Genomic DNA, 22,075 nt, shown 5'->3' on the forward strand with positions numbered 1-22,075 from the left:
CTCGTCTTTTACACTTGCTGATCATCTGGTAAATCCAAGATGAATGCAGAACCTTCCTTACGGACTTCACCTTAATCAAAATACCTAGAATAAGTTTACATTAGCCTAAATCTGTAGCACACTAACAGGGAAGAGAGGTCTCTCAACCATATTTTATTTATCTGATGGTGAATATTTGGATCCCTTGTTCTGGCATTAGTGGGACTGTTTGATTTGTGGAGATACAGGACATCCAGGAACACTGGGTCCTTAAAGGTACAGTAGGCAAGACAGATATCTCCCCTCATGATTCTGCAAAATGCTGAATAAAAAGACAATGCTTTCAGCCTTTTATGGTAGCTTAGTTTTTTTAGGCCATTGATTGCTTTACTTAGGAACCTTTGAGGGTCTTTCTAGGTGTTTGATATATCAGTAAGGTACATTCCAAAGGAGGTATTGTACTCAATTGGCCAAATAATGCTGAATATAAGGAGGCAATGGCCTTTTTAGGTCTGGATAATATTCCCTTGGCAATTAGCAACACAAAGTAGGACCTTTGGACTACTGTCATTGCATGATAATCAGAGGAGAAGGAATTGTCAACCTATGTTCCAAAGTCCATATCAACATTCTCATTTTCAAGTGGAGTATTTGTCTATGCTGTTTGCTTGGTGGGTTGCCTAATAAATATAACAATATTGGGCTTTTTTGCATTTAATATGACTCCAGTTTAATACACCAGGTATTTATGTATTTATTTATGTTTTTATTTATTTATGTTTATCAGAGTAGAGCACTGATCAGATACGACCATTTGTAGGCTCGGTCTAGGTTAGATACGTGGTATCAGCAATAAAGTAAGATTAAAGGTATAACAAAATTATAAAATATAGCAGCATAACATCTGTATAAAAATATGCACATAGTTACAAGAAGGTTTGAAAGAAGTAGGATCAGAAGTATATAATGCACAATACAGGTCCAGCCAAAAAGCCGCCATAGAATATACAAGTGTGGTGGGAAGAGCTACAATAGTAGAGTTAACAACAGAAGTGGATATTAGATATATATAGTAGGGAATAGATTGGCTAGATGGAGAAGCAGTGAGTATGAGTTTATATACTGGACAGGTTAGGAGATTTAAGCAATAACCAATGAGTGGTTGTTGCTATATCAGGATTTACCCACGATTAGTGTAGTTTGAGCACAAGGGTGAAGCCTGAGTTATTAAACCAAGCCAACCATGCGTAAATACAGATATATCCACACCCAAATGTAGATTATTGCTATTATACAATGACATTATTTAAGAAAGAAATTGCTTTCCTTTCTTAAATAATGTCTTTGTATAATGGCATTGCAGTGTTCCTCCACCTTCATCTTTGTTTACTGATGTACTGCACATGTGGATAGGACTTACTTTACCACAATTACAGAGAATATCAGTACAATGTAGGAAAAGCAATGGAGAAAAGAGAATCTCTGCTGCTAGTTTTTTTTCTGTTGACATTTTATGAGGGACAGTGCAGGAACAGAAGGAAAATCAGGCAGGTACATTTCTGTTTCTTTATTTTTGAGAACGTACCTGATTTTTCTTCTTTTTGAACCATCCCTCAGCATATTCCAATAGCAGTTCAATGGTTCTATAGTGGTCAGACTTTATTATATTGGTATATGCTTGATTTACAACAGGCATGTTGGTTTGGCTGTCCAATCAGCGTGCTCATTTTTGAACAGAAATGAGCCATCTTTGTATATTAATTTTTTACTAAAGTTTTCCAGGATAAATGTAATAGTGCAACCACGGGATTTAGGTGACATGACCTGTGTTTTGACAAGCACAGTTAGGTGTCATTTGCACTTGAGGTCTGAACTGTTTGCTATCTCTGATTTCCATAAGATGAAGTAACAATGATTCCACAGTTTATAGGAAAGAACAGAAAAAGTGTGGTATGTGGAATGAAGTTTAGTTGATAGACTTAGAAGAATAGGGCTGTTAGTGGCTTGTCTTCTTAGGTTGTAATGTGAAATAGATGTAGTTAGTCTAATAGGTGGGGGGGTTGTGTCTTGGAGTTTGAAGAGAAGGAAGCCAAGACTGAAGTTGCTCCTACCTTGAATGGGTAGCCAGTTTGTCTTTTCCAATGTGCTGCAGTGATGTTCTCACTGGGGATAGTTGGTGATGAAATGACAGAGTTTACTATAAAGTGACTGCAAGGTCGTAGTTTGTATTTATTTATTTTTTTGTAAGGCAGATTTGAATAAAGGGGTAGGCCATATTTTAGTTGTGCAAGCAAGATAACTTTGCTTAAAGGTTGCTTTAGCAGGTTGTGAGAGGAAATAAGATATCATTTGCAACTACATGGACTTGAATGGCTTTCTTATCAGAAGATCACAGAAGATCAGATGGGGCTTGACAATGACTCCCAGTTTGTAGTTATCTGCAAATGTCATTGGCTAGAAGTCTGTTGATCAGAAAAGTAAATGTCAAACAAATGAAGTCCAAGCGTCAGTTGTGTAGCTAGGGCAGGGCAAGAGGGGAAACTGCACTTGGTGTAAAGTGCTGAGGGGAAGTGATCAGCCGAGCTAGATCTCTAACACAATTCTGGCTTTTAAAAGCCAGTATTATTGCATTTCCTGTCAGACTTGAGCGTGGTACTGCTCTGTCTGTGGTCTAAACTGTAGCAAATGTTTGCTACATTGCAGAAAACAGTTTGCTACAGTTTAAAAGTAAAAAGAAAATAACTTTTTTAACACAAATCTGAACAAGCAGTTTGCCACATTTTATAAGAAGAATTAAAACATGAGCATTCTGTGCAGGCATAACCACTGTTGCTACAATTAAAACAAGAAATTGGTATTTTTTTTTTATTTTAATAAACGTTCAAGCTGAGTTCAGTTACAGGGTACAGAAATTAGATCTGAATTGCTGGGTGGGTGGGAGGTTGGGGGAGGTTGTGCATTTAGGCCACCTGGATGGTGTGCCAGCAGATGTAACATCCATATTGTAGTAATCATCTTAATACAGTAAAGTGTTTTTTTTTTGCTCTTCTGAGGGGTACTGGCACAGGATGCAGGTTGAACCAACTATGCTTATGCCAAGCATTAAGCCTTGTGAGACACCTTTGGTCACCTTCATACTTTGTGAAGAGGCACATGCTACCCTCACTTTGTGGTGCTGCCTTTTTTAACATCTCTACTGAATTATTACTTAAGCTGTAGGCAAACATACATTTATATAAAAGAAATGCAACTGTATTAACACGTTCTCAGTTACAAGCATTATACATCGCATATAGTCTTTTGTATAACTGTCAATTGATCATTCCATAAATTGCTCAATTCCTTCATTCCTTTAAACCTCAATTCTCCTTCAAAAAATATTACTGTTCCTACAATTTTCATTTTTTTTGTGTAATTTGCTCCTACCCTTTTCTAGCAATCCCATTCCAGTTCTTGTATCTCAGTTACAATAGTCAATACTTCAACCTGGTTTAAATGTTGATTTCCATTTTCTAGTAATTACTTTTTGACAGCAAGAGGAATTAAACTTAACAAGGCCTTACTATGCCTAGGCAATTCAGATCATGTACCCTGGGTGAAAAAAAGTAATTCCCTAAGTTACATCCATTTGCTCAATGTATATTTCTGGCAGAGTACTCTGTAAGGAATTGATAAAGTCTGACAAATCATTACACTCCCAAAACATATGTCATCACCTGCCACTTTCTACTCTATCACACCTACAACATTTGGCATCTACCTGAGGATAAATTCTTTGGAGCCTGCTTGGGGTATAAAAATACCTAAGTAAACACTTCCAAGCAAATATCTTAAATGTTCTAGACTTTGTTGCTTACTTGAGAGCCATACTTACATCCTTCCATTGTTTCCTTGTGAATTGCTTATCCGGTGGTCTCTCTTTCCAATCTTTTCTAACTTTCTCTGATTGATTCCTATAGTTATCATGCAATATTTATATTCCCTACTAATTATCCCTTTCTTAGCAGCAGCTTCTGTTCTAAGTTCAACTAAAAACTCTAGCAGAGTAGGTCTTTGTCTTAGGATTCCCCTATCTCTTAGTCTTTGCTTATACTGTGATATCTGATATCAATCCTTCATAAGAAAGGCAGTCTCTAGCCTGCAGTCCAAATGTTTACTTGGCCTCTTCACATTCTGTTACTTTTCCCTCTTAAGTTATTTTCTCCCAATAACCTTGGATCCTTTGCCAGTTTTTCCCAGTATATTCCAACCCTATCTTGCCTGTTCTGTGTACCCTTAATTGCGGTCATCCTTATCCACAAAACATTTCCTTTTTCCATTCTTAGATTGTCTTAGTTCTTAGAATACTTTCTATTCCTTTATGAATGTAGCATTCTGAATTGTTGTTGTTAATCTCCTTAAGTATCTGCATCCAAAATCCCACTCTCTCCTCATCTCTTGAATGTTTCCCCTGCTTCACCATCATCCATTTCCATTTTGAGTTCTTGCTTCATGCTTGTGCTATGTATATGAGCCTTAACTGTGTAGCTCTAAAATATCCCTTCAAATCAGGCAATCCTAAACCACTTTGTTCTTTTAGAAGGATCACTTTACCTACTTGACCCTTGCCCTCTTCCCCTCCCAGATAAATCCCTTCAACTATTTATTAATTATTATCTGTAACTTCTCCTTAGGTTGACAAGTCTCCCAGACCTGTATAGAAAACTAAAGTGACTAAAGGCATTTTCACTGTCTGTACCTTTCTATTCATATCCACAAACAAGAGCTTCCAGTTTCTCAGTTTTTATATTATCTTTTCTTTAATCTTTTCCCAGATATATTTAGCTTCCAAAACAGAATCCTTTTTAATTTATACTCCTAAATGCTTAATTTTATTGTGCCCAATAAATATAGTTATTGATGAACCAAGTCATGTGTGGGTACATACTTCACAGCCACAGCTTTTGTTTTATCTTCATTAATTTTATATCTCGAAAAGATTTGAGACTGTCTCAAAATGTTCCACAACACTAAGATGTCCTTTTCTGGTTTTAGTAGGTACAAAATAATATTATCTGCAAATGAAGCCAAGTTTTCTCAATTACTGCACCAATTATATATTTGAATATGTGAGTCTCTTATTTCTTTGTCAATAGCTGTAAATATAAAGTAAATGACAAAGAAGAAAGAGGACACCCCTCTTTGGTTCTTCTGATCAGACATAACTTGTCAGAAAGGAACCCTTTCACTTTAATTTTTGCCTCTGATCCCTCATATATCCTCCTAATTAACCTTATTATTGTATCAGGGAATGCAAATGCTTTCATTGCCCTACTCATAAAATCCCAGTTTACTCTGAAAAATTCTTTTTCTGCATTAGGACTCACCAACAGCAGTATTTTCTTACATTCTGCTTCCCTCTGGGTCATCATTGTTCTATTAATCTTGTCAAATGTTTCCCTTCCCTCCAGAAAACTATATTGACCAATATCTATAAATTTTGGCAACATTTTTGCCATTTGTTTAACTATTATAGACATAACCATGTTATAAGCATGGTTTAAAATTTAAATGCTCCTTTATGAAGCTGGGTCTGATGAGTCTTTGCCATCTTTAGGTATTATTGTCACCACAGCATTTTTCCCAGGATGTTGGCACTTCTCCTCCTTTTAAATACCATTAAACAAAACCTTCCAGATCTTTACCACTTTCATCTCTCCTAGCTTCCAAACTTCCACAGGAATATCATCCATTCCTACAAACTTTCCTGCAGATTGATTATGCATCACCATTTTTATCTCATCTCCTATATTACTGCTAATTGCTAAGCCTCATCTGCCTCTAACCTTGGCATACTTAAGTCTTCCATAAATACTTCCATTTGTGCTCTTTCTTGATTTCTACATTTCTCTGGTTTATACAAAATGTCATAATATTTCAGAAATATCTCTAATACTGCTACAGGATCTCTTGTTATTTTTCTTGTTATAGGCTCCCTATGTTTGGCAGCAACTGTTTTTACTTTCTGTTGCCTAAGTCATTGTACTAAAATGTTTTGTGCTTTGGAGTTGTTAGCAAAATACAGTTTCTTAATAGCAGTCTTTCTAAATTCATGCACATTATCCAGATACTCTTTTATTTTCTCTTTAGCACTTTGTAGTTGTGCCTCTTCTTGTTCTGTGGGAATTCTTCTATTTTGTAGTACTTTAACCTTTGTCAACACCTCTAAATAATTCTGTTATTTCTTAGCCATATCACTTTTTCTTTTATTTCTACCCTATTATTAAACATAAATTTTATTTTGTTGTGCTTACTAGCTGTAATTTATGAATAAATTTCCATCTTCCCTAATAACTCTTGAATAATTTCCACTATTCATTCCCTAAATTCCTCTCTTTTTACCAGGTAGGTAAAGTGCCAGTGTCTCATTTTTACTTCATTATCCTGCTTTTTTCCTCTTTGTTGTTATTGGTACATGATCTGAAATAACTATTGCATGTGTGTTGAAGCCTTCAAGTAAATGCACATGTTCCTGCGCAATTTAATTTCTGTCTAGTTTTTTAGCCCAGTTATTGTATGGTGGGGAATAATATGTAAATTCTCTCCAAGTTCCTACTACTGAATACAATTCTTCCACACCAAATAATTTCATAAATTTCTTCAGGAATCTACCTTTTTGTTACATTTTTCATTCTAGGTCCCCCAGATACTTCCTTACTGTTGGAAATCAAGTTCCATTCCTCACCTATAAATAATATTCCCTGCTGAAGGCTGATTATTTCTCCCCAAAATTTCTTAAGCTCTATAATAGCAGTTTTAGGTGGAATATAACTATATGTCAGTGTAATCCTCCTCCCTTGGCAGTAGTCCATTACTACCATAAAATCTACTATTATTATCATTTTCCCCTTTTCTATCACTTCTGGAGAACCTCTAGCAATTAGTGTTAAGTACTCCATGTTTCCGTTGTCCCCGATACTCTGCTGAATATCCGTTCTGAAATCCATTCTTTATCAAATTCCGATGCTCATTTCTTTCCAAATGTGTCTCCTGTAAGATTGCAATTTGTACTCTGCATTTCTTAATTTAATTCAATACTCTTATTTATCTATTTATACTTGTGTGGCCATTCATGTTCTGAAATAATATGGGTTGTGCAGCCATTATGAGAAAATACTATTACTTCCACCTATTATATATGACAGCTTTTTATCTGTCTGTTTCCAGCTTTTGTGTTATATATGCCCACTAATGTTTGGCAGGTTGATCTTTTATACATTTGTTTTTTGTCATCTCCATGTGAATCTATGTCACATTTTACAAGGCTTTTTCTTATAATGGAAACTCTCAAATAAAAAAACAAGTACAACCCCAGTACAGGATCAACTCTTTCTGCAGATATGATTGCATCTTTACTAATACAGGCCTTGCCTGCTTTCTCATGGTTAGGTTTGGAGAAAATACATGATATGTCCTTTCATTTAACAAATCATGATATTCAGTTGTTTATTTGTGCTTTCATAAATTTAATACAGTGCATTCCTTCCAGTTTCTCTGGTACGGCAGACAATTTCAGGTTTTCCCTGCATGTTCTGTCAATTTTTGGAACAGCTCTTCTTGAACAGTCTCATACTCAGCCAGCCTTTTCTTCAACTTGACCTCTGATTTTTGCAGTTTTATCAGTTCATCTGAATAGCTGTTTAAAACTTCTTTGATTTTTTTCCATCCTTTTGATATTTGAGTCAGTATCCGCCTTCAGTGTTTCATTCATTTTAATTAGCTTTGAGCACATGTAATTTATTTTTTCTTCTAAATTACTGGAAGCCATCTCTTGTACCAAAGCTGGAGCTTGAGCTGCCTTTTGCTGAACACCTGCCAGATTTTTCCCAGTCAGTCTTTTCTCTTCACCTTTTCTAGTAGATTTTCTTTCAGGATTTTGAAGATTATTCTTTGCTGGCAACCAGGCAGTATATTTACTAGCCAGTAACTGACTTTACTAAAACTGGCAGAATTATTGGCCTTATCTTTGAGTTTCTTTTTCACACTGGGAGAGCTGAGATTAAGCTGCTGATCTGTGTGCAGCCATCTTGGAAGTCCTGTGTGGTTATGCCTTTTAGCCAGTTTACTATCTTTCTCCCCAATAAATAAACACCACTGTGTAACACTAAAATGGCAAACTGGCTCCTAGTTAACTAAAGAGCAGACCTGCACTTAGGTTCACAACTGTTTAGACTCCTACATGAGCATACTCTCCCTCCTTTAACCTCAAAACTAATAAGACAAAACCCCACATACAAGCTAAGAAATTTGAACCACTTCTAAATACAAACCTCACTTTGTAGGCTACACAACTGCATTCTCAGTTCTTGGGCCCAAACTATGGGAGTCCTTCCCAATTGAATTAGACTTATCCTCTTATTCCAAGTTTCATTCTGTACTAAAATTGCATTTAGTTAGTCAAGCAGAATGTACCAGTTACACCTCGGGTCACATCTCTTAAATGTACTTTAACTCTTCTCCACTTTAGCACAGCCACTAAGATCCTTTACACATCTTAATTTACTCTATTCTAATTTCTTGAATGTTTTGAAACTTTTGTACATATTTTAAATTAACGCATTTGATTTACTATGCATCCAAATCATTAGTCTACCATTGTACTGTTTTACTGTCACTTATGTATCATTGTATTCTTCTCTATTTTGTATGTCTGGTCAGTTTTTGACCCTGAGCTGAGAAAGAAATTGATCAGTGCTCTACCACAGTAAACAAATTTAAATAAATCTTACTACATATGAAACTATGTTTCCCCTGGGTTGTACATAGGCTCCATAACCATTTGTTTTAATTGCCTTTGTTTACAGACAATGTTTTGCACAGTTTATGCAACTACATGCTTGTCTGGCTTGCTGTTGTAGTCACATCTGGTTTTGAAAGTATTACAGTCCTCTAAACTGGTGGAGATAGCACCACAACATCTGGGAGTCCACACTGGTAGTAGTTTGAGCTGTACAAAACAGACCATTTTAAGAAACTTCAACCAGATTAAAAATGCATTTTTATGGATACTGGTCTATTGACGTCTCACTGCTGTGCCATTCTGACAGAGGTACTGTACAGTTAGTAGGGTGGGGCATTTGTACAGACAGTATTGACCACTGGCATTTAGTGTAAGTAAATTCTAATTCATACTGGTGGCATTCAAAGTGGATAAGTAGTACTTTGTGGCCTAGAAAGGCAGTATTTATATGGTCAGTGCATGTAATTTTATCTGTGGTATGATGCAGGGTTCATAGATTCATAGGTTCATGGGATATTACTAGGCTAATGGCTCCCGAGGCTTTACAAGCTGATATAACTCAATTTTACCCAGTTTATGGCCCCTAGGGGCAAGATGATGGCATGGGTTTGTGCTCATATCGTGAGTATTTTCCAGATTTTACAGATTATCCCTGTCCATAACAGACATAGGTGCTAGCCCAAGTTTAAATTTGTGGTTCCCCATCCATCAATCCAAATTGCTCTTGAAGAGGGCCAGAAAAGGGATCTTTTTTATGTGAATAGGAAGCCTGTTCCAATGAAGGGGCAATTTCTGAGACACATATCTGTGTCTCCAGCATGTCTTTTTTTTTTTTTTCAGTCACTGACTAAATTTAGATCCTTAGAATGGGTGACCCTCATGCTGTTTGTCTTGTGGATTTATAGTAGCTCCATCAAGGCTTGATTTGTGAGTGCCTTGTAGGTCAGGCATAGGTCACCCCTCAACAGTTGGTAGGAGTCAGAGTAAAGGGATAGGACTTTTAGTCTATCCACATAGGACATGTAGTTAACACCCTGTATTCTCTTTTTGTGGAGCCTCTGAGGTCACTCTAGCTGTTGTAAGTGCCTATCTGAGTACATTCCAATAGCGCATTGTACTCAATCATTGGTCTAATAAGGGCTGAGAAAAGTGAGACTAAAATTTCCATGGATCTGGATGCCACACCTTTACTTATAAGCTATGCTACATAGAAGGACTTCCTAACCACTGTGGACAAATGATGGTCAAAATTCAGGCTACTATCTATCTGTGTACCTAGATCCCTCACCTCTGAGACTGGTCGTATGGGTGTGCTATAATGTTATAGTTAGCAGGGTTATTTGACTTCTCAGATGGTACTACAATGCATTTTTTTCACATTTAGTTTATTGCCATGGCTCTGACACCAGTCATTTGTTTGGTTAGACCATCTTGAAGGATATTCAGATCACCAGGGGATTCAACAATTGTGCCCAGCTTGCACTTGTCAGCAAACTTTGCCATCCAGAGGTCTTCCACATTGGCTATGGCATCCAAGAAGTATATGTCAAACAGGAGTGGTGCCAGCACTGAGCCCTGTGGTACACGACTAGTAACTATCCTCTTGCTGGAACTGGACTCTCCTACTTTAACTATGTGTCCTGCCCGTCAGCCAGTTAGCTATCCAGCTGGTAGGGATTTATGCCCAGTTTTGTGAGTTTACATATAATACCCAAGTGGGGAATTATGTCAAATGCCTTGGGCAGGTTGAGGTAGGTGGCAGGTACTATTTTGCCCTCATATGTGACCTTAATAACCTTCTCAAAGAGGTCCACCAGATTCAGTAGGCATGACCTGCCCTTGACAAAGCAGAACTTGGTTGGTTCCAGTGTTTAGAGGTTTCCTAGTATGTCATTATTTAACAGGTCTACAGTTATTATTTCTCTGGCCTTACAAATAAGACTAATCAAACTTATGGGTCTGTAATTTCCTGGGTCAGTTGATCGTCCTCCTTTATGCAGAGGGATGACTGTAGCTGTCCTCCACTGCACTGGGACAAAAGCTAGTCTGGAGGCCGTGGTTAAATAGAGAGCCCATCAGGCCGGATAGGCCCTGATTTAAGCTATTTAAGAAGCAATCTGATATATCATTGGGTCCCATTGAAGCCATGTTTTTTACCTTTAGAGAGCATAGTGGCTAGCTGTTCATTGGTGATAACTGGTAGAAGAATGGTGGAGAGTATTTCTTGGGAGAGTACTGAGGGCGATAGGGAAGTGAAATTTGAGCTGAATTTATCAGCCAGTATATTTGCTGTTTTCTGGTGGAGTATAGGTGATGTCATCTATAACTAATTCTGCACATTGTTGGTCTTTGCCCTAAAGACTGCAGTCATAACTGAAAAATGCCTGATGTTTATCCTTAGCTTTGGAGGCTATTTTTACCTCAAAGTCTGCTTGATTCAGTTGTTTATACTAAAGAGGGAGTTATTGCTCTGCTGTGCACATTCCTTCTCACTTCTCAACAGAATTTTCTTCCTTTTGTTATAAAACCTATTAATACCAGGAGTACACAAGGGTGGCTTGTGTTTGCTGTTTAATCTGGGCTTATTTTGGACTGGTACTGACATTTTTATGCAGTTGTTTATAAGGTCATACAGGGCTTTTGTGTATGCCTCTGCATAGGCTTCTGTGTTTTCTGGATTTGGAGGAACTTGGAATCTAGCTATGCCATCACTTTTAGGAGGTTACCTTATAAAAGCTCTTAAAGTTTTTGGGGTCTGGTGGGGAGTCTAGTTTTACCTTTACTACCAGGGAGACCACTTTGTGATCTGATCTTACCAGTGAAGACAAATGGGGAGTGCTGTGCTCTCCCATATTTGTAAGCACCAGATCTGGGGTACTTAATCCCCTAGTGGGAATGCAGATCAGCTCCATGGCATTTGAATTTACAAAGTCAAGAAATCTTTGGTCCTTCATGTTAGCGGTAGCATATGCCTCCTAGTTAATGGAGAGGCAGTTAAAATCACCAATGAGTATAGCATATGCCTCCTAGTTAATGGAGAGGTAGTTAAAATCACCAATGAGTATAGCATATGTTTCCTAGTTAATGGAGAGGTAGTTAAAATCACCAATGAGTATAGCATATGCCTCCTAGTTAATGGAGAGGTAGTTAAAATCACCAATGAGTATGATTTGGAGCTGGATGGTGAGTGATTCAAGTAACTTCAGGTATGTGTGGGTTTCCTGGTACATACTGGGGGACCTGTAGTTAGCAAAAATATGGTAATGGATTTTTCCATGGTTATTTGGATATGGAGTAGCTCAAGCATGTAATATTTTTTGACCAGCCTTGATGTGTGCTTATCCTTTATATAGATAGATACACCTCTGCTTTTACTTTTTCATGTTAACTGGGTGATTGGAACGTATTGTTCATGTTATAGCCATGCACTACCAAAGTGATTTCCATGGCTTTGAACCATGTTTCAGTTACTTCACAGGTGTCAGCATTCTCCAGGGTAAGGAGAACTTCTATGAAGTGCAGTTTCTTGTTGAGACTCCTAGCATTGAGCAGTAACAACTTTAGCTTTTCCTGAGTAGCTTTTATTACATTAGAAGGTCTGCCTGTTTGATAATGCCTAAAAAAAGGCACTATAGGGGGTGGATAAAGTTTCGGCCAATATCTGTAAGCCTAGAGATGACAGGTGAAGACCATCCCCAGCAAAGCAGCATGGTTTGTCAAACACGTCCTCCTAAGCAAATGACAAATATTGGACCCCCTTGGAATGACACCAATAGCTAAGCCAATTGTTGAAGTCAATCATTTTCTATTAATATTGTGGTATCATCCTTGGAGATAATAGAATGCTGCTCAATGTTAGGCATATACCTGCCTGTAACAAATATTCTGAGAGCTCAATCATGTTTCCCTTCATATAGTCCAGGGAGGTACATCTCAGGTTATTCACACCCACATGGATTGTGAATGATTCATACTGGTACTTAGCAGTAAGTGACCTGAGTGCTTGCATGATCTGTTGGATCCTGGCCACTGACAGGCAACTAACTGTAACCTTCTCCCTATCCATCCTAGTCAGGGGGACATCAATGTGTCTCACAATGGAGTCACCTATGACCAGAATGTTGTGATGTGGAGTGCTTCGCCTTGTGGGCTTGGTAGTTGAGACACAATGAGATGTGACTTTATATGTTTTGCTGGTAATTGTCTTGTTTGTGTGTATGCGGAGTTTCTGAGGACTACACCTGAGAGGTCTTTGAGGTTTGAGTAAGTGACATGTGATCAGCTCTGCAAATGTGGGTCTATTTGTGTGGTTCTTTGTGAATGTGGAGAATGGTATGTGTGAACTGCTGACAACTATTTGTTTCTTGTTGTGTCTTTATGTGAGAGTCTAGCCTCCAGTGTCAATGTGTAGCTGCATCTCTCAGATACTGCATTTGGCTGTTTGAGAATTAAGTGGTTGTCAGTGTACATAAGGCAATTTCTACATTGCTTCAGGATGCCCATGTCCAGCAAGCTAGAAACAGAGGTGATAGGAACATGCCCATTCATATTTACAGGTCCTACTGTACTTGCAAGGGTTAAGATGGAGGGTGTTTGTAACTGGATGAGGAGCGGGTGCTTACTTGATGTAATCCGCAGCTAACCTGGTCAGCAATGTTGCCCAGCGCCCAGACCAGATGCTTTCTGAGTAACATTAGGCCTAGGTGCTATGATAAGGTAATGCAGACCTAAACAAACATAAATGCCCTTGTAATAAACAACTTTACTTTTATTTGGAAAACTGCCATAGGATCTTTGATAACCAACAAATTGCAACCAAGTCAGGCAGACAGAGTCAGAGCTGATAATATTTTGCTCTGAAGCATGACACCACAATAAAACAGAACACTCATTCATACTGTACTGGAAAGTATAGATAAAACAAAAGATCAAAGTAACTGGAAACAGAAACTCAGTTTGGCCAACAGGCAGCATGCTTGAGTATGAAGGAAGGAAAGTAGCTTTTAGGAAATTGTAGACACTAAGTAAATAGTTAGAAAAAGTTAAGGACTGAGATTATAACCATACCAAACAGCTTGTGGTGGACAGAGAAGGGCGAAGGTGCAGATCATCTTCCTCCTTTAACTGCAGCCATGTGATCATACCTGATTGATTGCTTTCTATGCAGTGTGACCTTTACAAGTGTGTGAATTGAACTACAATCTGATCCAAAGTCAGATGCCTTATCCATTAGACCACAAGGGCAATCATACAATTCTACTATGACTATGGCAGGACTTGAACCTAAAATCTTCTGATCTGAGGTCAGATATAATTTTATTTGCATTAATTTTCACAAGCAGTCACAGATTTAACTGCAGTCCCCCATTTCACCTCCCAAATCGTAGCATGTTGTAGAGAAATTCCTTATGTGGGGTCAAACCAACAGATCATCATTTAAAGCCTATATAGGCATACTGATGGGACTGTTTGTTGTACCTTCTGCATTTGATAATGCTGTGGTTTACTGTAAAAAATATCAAAGACAAACTGTAGGCACAAATGGCCAGGTGGAAGGTTGGCATAATGGTTAAAGTGCTTACCTTATAGATACAAGGTACATGATTTGATTCTGACATGGCATAACTGACTAGGCTTAAAATGGTCCATAAGGGCAGTTAGCCTAGTACAAACTTATTACTGAAAAAGTACGATGTTATATTGGTCTGTTTGACTTAAATATTCTCGTTTTACTTCCAGCCCTTTTTAGATTAAACACAAGAAATACTAATGGTGGGCAGATTTGTAACAAGACAGGCAAATTATGTAGATAAAAATTGTCTGAAAAATTGAAAGTCCTGAAAGTAGAAATAAAATATCGAATGGCCCATGCATACTGGGTTGCTACTGGGTTAGGCGATATGGAAAAAATAAATCAAAGCTGATCTGCTCATAGTGATTAAATGGTATAAGAAACTTGTCCACTAAAATGTCAAGACAACTTGGAGAATGCTTTTCAGTCACAAGAGGCAAACTATGTGGCACAAGCACAGATTAAAGTACTATAATAGGTAAATGGCCCAAGGCCATACTTCTCAAATGTCCTTGATTTTATAGATTGTACCCGAATTGTTTTGTCATACTTTTATCCTGTCTCTCATAAGGATTTTTTTCCTTTTTCTTTTTTTTTTAAGGTAAACTACAGGAGATTACATTTAGTCAGTGTTAGATATTACAGTTTCATAGTTGTTCAGAAAATGTGTGCTTTTTGCAAAACCTGTTAATTTTTTATGTGTATCACAGCAATATTTTTAATTGTTCTTGTTTATAAAGTCTTTATTATGCTATTATTTTGGAGGTTGACTTTTTCAAGAATTGAGCAAAGAATTTGAGAGTTATACCCATAATAATGGGTTACAGACTAGTAGGAAGTATGGATTAAAATTTGAGGACAAAAACAGATAGGTAAGTGTCTATAGGCTCTAATGCAACAGAAATAAATGTTCTCCTTGGAGTAGCATTGGTAGTAAACAAGGCAACAGTACATGGACTTGGAAACCTGCTATGAGCTATCAATCACAGCAGCAAACAGCTCAACTTGCCATTAGCACTTTGACAGCTAGGGCAGGGAGGTGTGAAGAGGGAGGGGAGATGAGATGAAGGCGTCAACTCAGGTATAATTTAAAAAGTTAAATTAAACAGTGAAATATGCTTAGAAAAACATTTCTGAGTGATAGCCTAAAAGACAGAGTTGTCATTGAACCACAAGAAAAGGAAAATTAACCTGACTGGAAGAAAGCAGCGTATAATTGAAAACACATAAAGTTAATGGAATGACAGGAACTCTGCCTCTATGAAGCATGCTTTATGTAATATTCTAAAGCCAAAAACAGCATTGTGGGGTACCAACAGGTAAACTAAAATAATCAAAATCACATCAAGATAGTGGACTCAGTGTGGGGAGACTCTGGAATTACATACAAACACACACACACATATATATATATATATATATATATATATATATATATATATATATCCAGTTTTATAACCAGGGAGGCCCACTGGGCTCAGTAAGCCTGTTTTCAGTGGAGGCCCGGGGAGAAAAGCTCCACAGTACAAAGTTACAAAATTAGAAATACAAATGCAATACAAAAATTACAGACATAGTTTAAACAAGATAGGTTCAAAATAGAATACATGTGCAAAAGAAAGAAAGAAGAACATTGTATGTAACATTTGCTTAGAAAAAAATTATCTGAGGATTAGTAGGTATTGAGCTTGACCCCTAATAATAGTAACTAAGAGGCACTAGAGATAGAGATAGGAGAACTAGGTAGGTAGAATGGAGTCTGTATTAGAAAACCGAAAAGACTTTAGCGTGAACGCTCACATGAATGAAAATGCCAGGAATCGAAACTGTGATTGTGGGGTAATGTTACAGTGAGAAGTGGGATATTTGCCCTTTCCTCACTGTAGTGCGACCTCGAAGTTGGAATATATAGTTAGCTGGGGTGGGGGGTGCAGCCCCCCACAATAGCAAGTTCGATTACCAGCATTTTCGCTCATGTGAGCCTTCGCTGTAAAATCTTTTCAGTTTTCTAATATAGACCCAGTAGAATGCAGTAACATTTCCATTTGGAGGAGGTAGGAGTGGAGCTTAGTTTTAAAGTTTTCTTTGTTTTGTATTGTCCTGGGGGGGATTCCATTTTCTGGTTAGGGAAAAAGAGAAGAGAAGCTGACCTGCGCATCATTTGGGTTTATGGGTTGTAATTAAGTTTTGGTGTTTAGATCTAAGTGTTCTGTTTAGGATGTATAATAGTAGGATGTTAGAGAGTGCGGGGCATGAGTTGGGCTTGAAAATTAGTGTATGGGCTATGGTAAGTTGGAGGAAGTCCAAATAGTTAGCGAGTTCTAGCCAGTTTAGAGAATGGAGGGCAATGTAATGATGGGAAGAGTGTTTGGATTTAGTGAGAAATTTAGAAATTTTATTGTAGCAGTTTTCAAGTTTAGAAGAGGTGGCTGAGGATAGATTGGTTAGCAAAGGGCCACATACATTAGGGAGGGGAGTAGGTATGTGGAGTCATGTGTATGTCTGGTGGAAGGGGAGAGGAAGTGGTTGTTTCTGTATAGCAAGCCAAGTTTTTTGTGGGTTTTGTTTATGTTTAGCTGTATGTGGGTGTCAAATCTGAGGTGTTTATCTATAGTGACACCAAGAAGTTTGACGAAAGGAACAACTTCGATAGGAGAGTTATTGTGGGTGAGGACTTGAAAAGAGCTTTTATCGAGAAGAAAGGATTTAGAGGGAGAAAATATTAAGATTTTACATTTGTTAGCATTTAGAGAAAGGTGGTTATGGATCATCCAGTTTTCTGTATTTGAAAAAGCAGTCTGAGTTTTGGCTAAAAGATCAGGGAGGTTGTTGGCAGAGCAGACTAAGGTAGAGTCATCTCCATATAGTATAATTTTGGTATTGGGGATGGCTGAGTGAAATGTATTGATAAAGATATTAAACAACATAGGGCCGAGAATGGATCCCTGGGGTACCCCTGTGGGAGTGAGAAGAAATGGAGAGGTACCTTTTCCCCATTTGACAGCCTGAGATCAGTCAGATAAGTAGCTTGAGAACCAGGATAGATGTTTTTTGAGATAAGTAGGTTAAAAAGGTGGCTCAGAAGATGAGTATGGGAGACAGTATCAAATGCCTTAGAGAGATCTAACAGTACAGTTGATAACAATGTTCCCAGAATCACAGGCTTGGTTGACTGTGTCTAGGAAAGAGAGAAGAGCTGTTATAGTGCTATGGCCATGTCTGAATCCATGTTGAGCAGGGGTAAGAAGCTGATTTTCAGTTAGGAAAGGCATAAGTTGGAGGTGGATACATTTCTCTAGGATCTTAGAGATTGGGGAGAGGATAGAGCTAAAGGGCAGAAATTGGAGATATTAGTGTTTTTGCCTCCTTTGTGGAGGGGGAAAATATAAGCTGATTGCCAGAGTTTAGGGACGTAGGACTCCTGTAAGGATCTGTTAATTAAAATGCTAATAGGGAGTGCAATCCCATCAGCAGACTTAAGAAAGAAGGAGAGAATGTTGTCAGGGGCATTGGAACAGGGTTTTAGTTTAGAGAGAAGTCTTTCTATGAGGTTAGTAGATATGGGTTTAAGCTCAAATGGGGGGGGGTTTAGAGTCAGAGATTGGGGGAAGGGGCATGGGAGATGTTGCAGGGAGGGTTATTCTTATTAAATGTCTTGGTTAGTTCTGATATTGTGTTAATAAAAAAGGAGTTAAAAGTGGAGGCTATTTCTAGATCGGACTTGCTTGGGTCTGGGCAGGGACTGCTTTTGGTGCCTGGGCTGAGAAGTGAATTGATAGAGTTCCAGAATAGCCTAGGGTTTTTTGAGTGAGTGGACTGGAGTTTGATACAGTATGATTTTTTTGTCTCTGATAATTTATTTTTTTTGCAGGGTTTCGGAGCTGTGTATATTTAAGTAGTGTATCTGGGAGTTTGTCTTTTTGGTAAAGTTTCCATGCTTTGTCTCGTTGGTGCATTATTTGCTTGGTATCTTTAGTAAGCCAAGGGGCAGTATTGTTTTTTATTATTTTAGTTCTTGAAGGATTTAGTTTATTTAGGAAAGTTAAGTTAAAAAAGTCAAGAGCATTGTCAAGTGGAAGGGATTTTAGAATATTCCAGTTTATTTGTTTGATGCAGTTTGAGAAGATTTGGGGGTCAAAGTTGCTGAGGTTACATGTGTGTACATATTGATGTTGATAGGGGGGAGCAGATTGATCGGTAAATGAAAGCTGGGAGGTGGTCACTAATGGAGTTGGGGAGGATTCCAGAGTTGGAAATTTTGTTTGGATGAGAGACTAGGATCCAGTCAAGAGTGGACCCTGGGGGTTTTGTTTTATTAGGCCTGGTAATGGAGTTGATTATTTGGGTAAAGTTGAACAAGCTGATAGAAAGGGAGGGTGTGGAGTTTTTGATTTTATTCCAATCTATGTTTATGTCCCCTAGTATATACGTTTCAAGGCTTTATTCTTGTTGAGGCCCATAATAAAATATCTTCCAGGATTGGGGTGGGATATATATGGCAACATGGCAATAATTCATAGGCTTTTGTGAATGCTCATCTGTAGTAGGCCTGCTACTAGCTCTGCATTACTGAACTGAAGAATGGGATGTGGGAAGGGGATTATGGAGAGAAGGTTGGAGTAAAAAAGGGTGACACCTCCACCTTTTATATTTGTGCGGTCACACTTAAGAACCTAGAATCCAGAAGGTAGAATTTCAGAGTCAGAAATGTGGAGCTTGAGCCAGATCTTGGTGATGGCAACTATGTCAGGTTGGTTGAGGCTCAGCCAAGCATGAAAGTGAGATAATTTGTTATAGAGACTCTGGCTGTTGATAGTGAAAAGTTTTAGGGTTTTTTTGGGAAAAGGGATAATTTGAGTGAAGGGTATTGTTGTCTGGGAAGGAAATAGGTCCAGGGTTAGGGTGAATATCCCTTGCTAGGAAGAGGAAGTTGGAAGGGTAAAGTATTAGTGCTTTTTGTTTGGTTTTAAGGTAATCTGGAAAGTATAGTATTAATTTTGTTACATGTGGTTTTACTGTGGTTGGGATCACTTTCATTTTAAAACGGTGGAAAGGGCTGATACAGAGAGGGTGAGATGGAGAAGGGGTGTTTGGAAGCCTGATGGGGATATGGGTTGTAAGTTAGAGTTTTGGAGGTATATGCAAAAGAAGGAGGGAGTTAGTTGTTAGTGTAGGAGGTTGCAAGGTATAGGGGGGATTAAAAATATTAAGAGGGTTAAGAGAGTATGGGGGTTTGGAGTACTGAGGGGAGCATAGTGGTAAGGTTGTGGATCAATTAGTTTGGGATTTGCTAGTAGGACTTTGAGGGATTAGATTAGGCGGGGAAGATGGGAATGAGTAATGTAAGTTAAGTGTGTATAGAAGAGAGGAGGAGGGGATAAGGGGAGGAGGAGCATTGATTGGTTGGAGGGAGCTGGGGCATGGGGCACTGGTTAGAATAAAAGTAGAGGTAATGAGGGTGGGAATCGGGGGCAGGGTAGGGGAGCAGAGTGAGCCTGAAGGGTAAACGGAGCAGGTTGAACCATTCCTCAGGAATTTGTCCAAAAACCTATCTATGAGGAAGCCCAGAGAAGTGAGTATGTATTTTACTGTCTCCACTGGCCAGATAATTGTAGGCAAGAAGGGGAGACTGAAACTGAAAATTGCTACTAAGGTGGGTCTAGGGGGTATAGACTGAAATAAGGGGGAGGGTATAGCCTTGTACACTGTGCTTGCCACTGCAGAGACTTACAAACTGTCTGAAAAAATTATTTGCTTGTTATTATTGAAAATGCATGTACAGGTTCTAGTTTTATTTTACTGTTTGTTGTTGTTGTCGCCGCTGAAATCAGAAGGAAGTCTTTCCAGGAGAGGCTCTGCATTCCCATATCTCAGGGAGCTAGGCTGCAGGGAAAGCTGTTTGTTTAAATAAGGCTATATGTTCTATTTTTATTTTTCTGTTTGTTGTTGTCACCACTGAAATTAGAAGGAAGTCTTTCCAGGAGAGGGTCTGTGTTCCCGTGTCTCAGGGAGCTATGCATGGAAAGATCTGTTTGTTTAAATGAGGCTATGTGGCAAGCATACAGTGTTTGGGACTCAAGGAGGTGAGTTTGTAGTGCCAGTGCACTGAGTAGAGGGTTCAGATCCTCTCAGGGTTAAATATTTTAATCTGGTACTTTGTACAGAAATTAAGGTTGTGAGCTATAGTTCCTGTGGTACAGGGTTTGAGTCCCACAGCCCTCATTTTCCTATTGTGTGACCTTGATCAAGTAATTTAACCAGCCAGTGCTTACAGTCTGGCAGCTGGCTCAGAAAGATAAGGATTTGAGTTGAAGTTGCTGTGGTACATGGCTTGATTCTGTCAACCCTCATTTGCCTACTGTATGACCATGTGTAAATCACTTACCCAGACAGTGATTAGGGACACCTAGAAATTTGGGTTATGCTCTTCTATGGTCCCCTAGTCTGCAATCCTAATAATACTTATGTGGTGTTGTGATTATTCTAAACTTGAGTCCCCAATAATTCCAGTCTAATGGATCTTATTATTTAACATCCATTACTTTATCTGACCCTAGATAAAGAAATAATATGTCTTTATTTAACTATAACAGAAACCAAGATAGACTACTGACATCTGATCATAAACTGCATGAACAGAAGAAAGACTATCCAGATTTGTCAGGATAAATTCTGTGATGTGCCTCAAGACACAGCCACCAGTCTGTTCATAGCCACTTCTACTTTAAATGTTAGGCAAATAATAGGGAAGCTTCAAAAAATATTCATAAATAAGTAGTAAACTAGAGGTGGTTTCTTGCTACAAATAGGTTTCACAGTTCCAGGTAGAATAAAGTAAAAGAATGAGATGAACACTCTCCAAGCAGTAATTCCAGGCACATATTTAGATGCACTCAAAGAAAATCAAACTAGTCCCATCCCTTCTTCCAATTACATAGCTACTCTCAAAAGATGCCTACTAAGACTCTAGCAAGTTCTAATAACATCAAAGTAGACAGTGAAAACAATATAAACTAGGAAAGCAAAACTTCTTCCTCAGTATCTACGTTAGCAAAAAAAAAAAAAAAAAACTGTTTAAGCATACACACAAAGCAGTTAACCATTAAAAACAGGCTGGTACATTACTACTCCAGTATGATTTCTGGCATGTTTCATACTCATATTTTCTAACATATATTGTCAGATTCTAAAATAGGTAACTTTACTGACTGCTTCTGACAGAACAACTGTCAATGAATTAAATAGTAAATAAGCCAAGTGCAGGTAAATTATGACTTTAAGAATACTTGGCTAATAAAATAGTTTCCACTTTTCCAAGCTAAACATCTGCACAAATATCCATAACTAACGGTTACATGATCAGTAGCAATAAGTCATTTCTTGTTTTTCTATTAAGGGCATTAAGTGGCCTGAGTGAAATCCAAGGGAAAACTGATTAAAAAGTCATCAGCACTGATCACTCAACAATTTATGCCCACAAAAAACACAAAATGTATCGCACTCCCCTTTCACACTGTATGTAAGGCTCCAGCAAAAAGTTCTACAAACTGATTTTGTACAATGCCATTTATTAAGAGAAAACACGACAGAAATGCAAAACTGCAGTCAATAGTTAAAACCTCAAAATGTTTACTTACTTAAACTTCACTGTCCTGAAGTAAGACATGCAGAAATATAAGCAAATCAGAGAAGGTTCTATTAATGTGTTGTTCACAGCTGCAAAAATGAGGTAACTCTTTTTAGCA

The 22,075-nt window shown here is 38.1% G+C and overlaps 1 protein-coding gene across 5 annotated transcripts in view; it reads right to left on the minus strand.

Annotated features, from left to right (window-relative positions):
• Window positions 1-22,075, minus strand: part of LOC122804909 (integrin beta-2-like) — a 1,526,426-nt gene that overhangs the window by 688,957 nt on the left and 815,394 nt on the right. The window contains exon 1 of one of the 5 annotated variants that reach the window (XM_044075117.1): window positions 21,968-21,986. The exons of the other annotated variants lie outside the window; for them this stretch is intronic. The gene's annotated coding sequence lies outside the window, so the exon portion shown is untranslated. Of the gene's footprint in view, window positions 1-21,967; window positions 21,987-22,075 lie in introns of those variants that run through there. 5 annotated transcript variants of the gene reach the window in all.

Source organism: Protopterus annectens, chromosome 6.part0, assembly GCF_019279795.1.
Source record: "Protopterus annectens isolate FY-2018-M chromosome 6.part0, PAN1.0, whole genome shotgun sequence".
Classification (NCBI taxonomy): domain Eukaryota; kingdom Metazoa; phylum Chordata; order Ceratodontiformes; family Protopteridae; genus Protopterus; species Protopterus annectens.